Here is a 5,242-nt window from a genome sequence, read left to right as displayed (position 1 = left end):
AATGAAAAAAATCTATTCATGTAAGAATAGGGGAACTGAGTTAAGAAAATTTAAACAAATTTTAAAATTTCATGTCCTATGAGTCTTCAAAAGCTGGATATATATATTTGAGTTTATTAAGAATACATACAATGTCTGCTTTAAAATTCTTGTCTGGTACTATGGTGAGCACTGTGAATTGTGTAAGACTGATGAATCACAGACCTGTACCCCTGAAACAAATAATACATTACATGTTAATAAAAAAAAATTCTTGTCTGTTAGTTGAGATATCTGGTTCATCTCAGAACAGGCTCTACTGATTTTCTTTTCTTCTGAGACTGTGTTTTATTTTTTGGGTTCTCCGCATTGTCTGTTAACCTTGGATTACATCTTGGGTGTTATGAATTTCAACTTAAGGAGGTTCTCGATTCTATTACGTTTCTCTGATGAATATTGTTTCATATACGTTAGCAGATAATTTGACTCTGTTTGAGCCACAAAGTCTACTCCTTAAGAGTCAACTCAGGTCTGAGTCAGATCATTTGTCTTTAGCTTAGATGATTATTTAGCCCCTCTTACACATGGGTTTCAGAGCTCAGTCAGAGATGTGCGTGGAAAGATTTGGGTGATCTTCTCTAGCTCTTTCTCTTATGGGATTCTCTCCATCTCTTCAGCATTCACTTTCCAGCTCACTTGTCAGATGTCCCTAGCTAGACAGACTGCGGGTATCTTCGTGTCTGCTGCCCTATGCCACTGTGCAGGCCACAGAATCTTTATAGCTGTCAGTCTCCAATCCTCTCAGAAAGCATGTACTTCTCACTAGGATCTTTCTGCTACTGTCCACTCTTCAGTGCCTTCAGGTAGCTGTTTTTTGTATTATGTCCAAGATTTTCAGTGGCTTTTTGCAGGGGGTTACATGGTAGAGACTTCGTTTGTTAAACTTAAAAATAACATTCATCCATGTTGTAACTTATATTTTCACTTTTGTGGCATCATTAATGAACAGAATTCCTTAGTTTAAATGGAGACCAATGTTATTTTATTTTTATTTTTATTTTTTTACTTTATGGTTATTGCTTCTTGTGCTCTATTTACCTGATCTGGGTACTTGAGATTTCCTTCTATATTTTCTTCTAGAAGATTTGGTGTTTTAACTTTCTCATTTAGAACTACCATTAATCAGAATTGATTTTTATATATGGTATGAGTAATTGATCAGAATTATTTTACCAGTGAAAACACTCTGATAACTTGATTTTTTTAAAAAATATAGTTAAGTAGCTATAGTTCAATGTAGCTAAGTAACTGCACAGCAAAAAATTCTAAATAAATACTAAATATAAACCCATAATTTGTAAATTTCACTTATGATTAGCACTAACTCAAATATCTCCACGTTAGATACAAGAATCAAAAATCAGCTTGTCACCAATTAATCAGTCTTCAAGTGAAAGTACCAACTATGTTGGACTGTTAAAATGACATCAACAAAAATGTTTCAATCAAATTAACTTTTCTCAGCAACTAAATTAGGTTTCTCAAGTCAAGCATGTGATTAGAATCCATTTCTCTCTGGTATATATACTTTACACATTAAGTATGCTTGAAATAGTTTTTATTTTGTGAATTAAAATAGAAGAGTAAGCTTTAGTCCTTTCTCTTTATGAATGAAGCTCTAAACATATAAGAATTTAGCAGCCAATCTAGACACTTTTATTCACTGTATCTTAAAACAAATAAAATTATATTATGTCTACAAGTTTACAATATATCTTTGAAGTACCCTATAATCTGTAATACCCTTAATTATCTTTTTATACACCCTTTTCTGTGTATAACAGAAAAACGTAGATAAAAGAGTGAAAATAAACAGCTAAGAAATAAAACTAATGATCAGAATGTTAAAAAGAGAGTAATGACAGATGTTACATTAATAAACAAAACCATGACTTTTATAAGTATTACTTAAAGTTAATATTTATTAGCATCTCTATAAAAAGCTTAGCTTTGTAAAATACTATTTTTCCACTGAACTTAACATGTACATGAAATGCACAGTGGTTTTCCTGGCCTCACCTATATTTAATTTTAAGCTTTCTAAAGCTTAAAGCTTTCTAAAGCTACTCATCCCTTTTTCCCCAATGGTAATATTTTTCCAAAGTACGCTTCATGACATTAACTACATGGCAAAAAGAAATCGTCTCATCGGTTGTGAAGATTAAAAAGTTCTATAGCTTGACCCCTAGATATATACGGTACTTTGTGATAAAATAAACCAACTTCTTTATATGTGTCCATTTTATCTGCTGAACTGTATCTCAACACTTCATTTCGATTAGGAAGAAAAAAATTCAAATCAGAGCCTGTGTCAACACCGCCATTATAATTTCAACATTGGTTGACACCTGGGTGCGGTCTCTGATCAGCGACTAGCACTGTAAGTGGAATGAAAAACAATAAAACCAGTAACATGTGGTTAAATATCGTCGAAGAACTGATGTAAGCGAGACATGAACACAATGCCAGTGACTCAGCACGTTTTATACGGGCCTTCCCACGCTCTAACCTCCGTTTCTCCCACGTCCCTACTTTCACCTGTACTTGAGTTACGGATGACGTGATGGGTGGCGTCTGTGTCCACCTGGCGTCAGCAGGTGCGTGGTCACACGTCACTCCGGGGGCGCCTGGGAGGGGGTTTCTGGAGGGGGACACTGGAGTCAGAGGGCTTGGAGTCCATCTGAATGGCCTCCACATGCCCACAGGCCTCGTCCAATCTCTGAAGGCCTGCACACAACCAAGAGGCCGACCCTTCTCCTTCCCCGCCTGCTGTCACCACGGAGCGTGGCCTGCGCCACGGACCTCACACGGAACTCACACGACGCCTCCTCTGGGGGCGCGAGCCTGACGGCCCTGAACCGCAGCCGCACCCTGTGCTCTCCTGTCTCCAGCTCCCCGACTCGGCCTGCAGCTCTTGGGACTTGTCAGCTTCCGCTTGCACAGGCACTGACGCCTTACATAAACCAAAAATAAACCTTGTCAGTGATAAGGAGAGGCCTCATAGGCCAGCCGCGTGGCGGCAGCAGGGAACCCCGCGCTGCGGGAACGAGGCCACACCGGCGACAGGAACCCGCGGACCGGAAGTCGATCTGCCGCATCTTCCGCCTGGCATGGCTGGAAAGGCGGGCTCTGCAAGGGGCCGGCGGCAGGCCTCAGAGGCTCATGGTGAGGGTGAAGGTCAGCTCCCAAATTCAATGGACTGTTTAAGGAACAGCACTGGTTTTGCACACACAGCGCTTGGATAGTACCAGCATGCAGCCCACTGATCCGTGCAGGGGTGCGGCAGCCCAGGGTCTCCCCAGTTCCCGCTCGGTCAGCCCCGTGTGTGTGGACAAAACCAGACAGCCCCGGAGAGGCTCGGGATGCTGGCGGGCTCCAGCGTCCCAGCATCCCCAGGAAGTCGGTCCTCAGCATGTTGCAGTGCGGGGCGCGGGAGCAGACGTGGTCGAGAAGGAAGGGGAGGACGGCCAGATGCTGCAGGATTTGGTGTCAGTAAACTGATTTCAGATCGTATTGAGATTCCTGATCCCATTAATGCTTTATGAGGCCCAGCTCAGGTTTCACGGGTGCACTGCTTGGTCAGCTGTGGCCCCTGTGCCCTTGACCTTTGCTGCTGGACCCGCATTCAGTACGTGTAAGATGGAGTTGGCGTGGGTTTAGCGGCGGGTTTCTCCCCCACGACGGGAGAGAGGCTGCAGGACGGCCTGGCCTCACAGGAGTCCGGCACCATCATCGAGCTGTTAAAGGTCTGGTCCTGTGGTCTCCTGTGAGCAGCTCTGTTACCTGTCCTGGCCTGTCACTGAGTTTGCTGAGGTGGGGGCGGGGGTGGGTGGGTGTTAGGGGCCTACTCGCCGCTGGCACTGAAATGTCCTGAGCACCTGGCCTGGTGAGGCGGGCTGCGCTCGGCCCAGCTTCTGCAGATGGACTTTCTGCCACCCGGGGGCCCCCTGCTCCCTTTGTGCTCCATAGTCGTCCAGTATGCCTCCCAGATCCCCAGCCCGTCCTCCAGTCCCAGGCAGGGAAACCGTTCCGCACAACCCACTGCACGTGGAAGAGCAAGAGCTCCTTCCCTACTTGGGGGGGCACTGCCCTCAATTGCCCAGATCCCGTGGCACAAGGTCATTGCCTTGTGCATGAGCTACAAACTGAGACCTGACATCCCCCAGGCTTCCCATTACATCAGAGGCACCAAGTGAAGATGGTTGGAGAGATGTATATCTTTTAAAAAAAATATTTGAAAAAAAATATGATGTGCCTTTGTCATGGGAACAAACCAGAATGCAGAGGCGGAAGGAACATCAGCTGAGTCAGGAGAACTTGGGGATAAAGTCTTTTTTTCCTTCTGCAAACATTTTTCCTACTCTGTTATTTTGTGGGCATGGTAAAGAGGAGTGTGAATTTCAGGGTGGAGCATATGAGGAGTAGAGTCTCTGCCCAGGAGCTCCTGGCCCACTGTCTGACTAGCCCTCTGCTGCTGGAGGAAGAGGAGAGCAAGAGGTATGAAGATCAGCTTCATCCGTGGTTGTCTGAAGACTCAGGAGCATTTACCAGTTCGACTTCCCCCCTTCTTTACCTTCCTCAGATGCGGATTCCACTGTCTGCTAGATTTTTGACCTGTGATGCAGAATCCTCTGCACTGCCAGCCTTCAGAATGAAGGACAGGGAGCAGCTGCAAGTGTTGGTGGCAACAGGCACCTCTGACAGAACCTGAAGCCCCTGGAAAGGCTGATCCTGAGTTCAAGGGAGGAGGAAGTTGCCTCTGAGCTTCATCTCTCTGCACTGCTCCATGTGGTGGACATTTGAGCTGCCTGACCTGAGAGGGGGGAGTCTCTCCAGATTTCTGCTTTTACTCAAAATAATGTTATTCTCAGATGCTTGATGCCCTGTTGGAAATATGATTATTAATCATTCAAATAAAGCATTTGAATGTTAAAAAAGAGGGATATAAGATAACAAAAAGGGGTCAATTCTTCAAGAAGGCATAACAATCCATGATGTATATGCATTTACCAGCAGGGCATTGGAGTATGTGAAGAAAAAACTGATAGAATGGTAAGGAGAAAGATTAATCCACTATTAGAGTAGGAAATTTCAACACAGCTTTTATCAGTAATTGACAGATAAAACAGGCACAAATGAGTAAGGATATAGTTGAACAGCACCATCAGTTGACTGCCTGGACTTCAACAACAGAAGATTACAC

The 5,242-nt window shown here is 44.1% G+C and overlaps 1 pseudogene; it reads left to right on the top strand.

The window, feature by feature from the left end:
• The first annotated feature begins 2,452 nt into the window (after positions 1-2,452).
• On the top strand, positions 2,453-4,842 carry LOC116645395 (annotated as a pseudogene).
• The last annotated feature ends 400 nt before the right edge of the window (positions 4,843-5,242 follow it).

Source organism: Phoca vitulina, unplaced genomic scaffold (genome assembly GCF_004348235.1).
Source record: "Phoca vitulina isolate PV1807 unplaced genomic scaffold, GSC_HSeal_1.0 scaffold33, whole genome shotgun sequence".
NCBI lineage: Eukaryota > Metazoa > Chordata > Mammalia > Carnivora > Phocidae > Phoca > Phoca vitulina.
The sequence above is the reverse complement of the archived record's forward strand: the minus strand, read 5'-3'. Positions and strand labels throughout refer to the sequence as shown.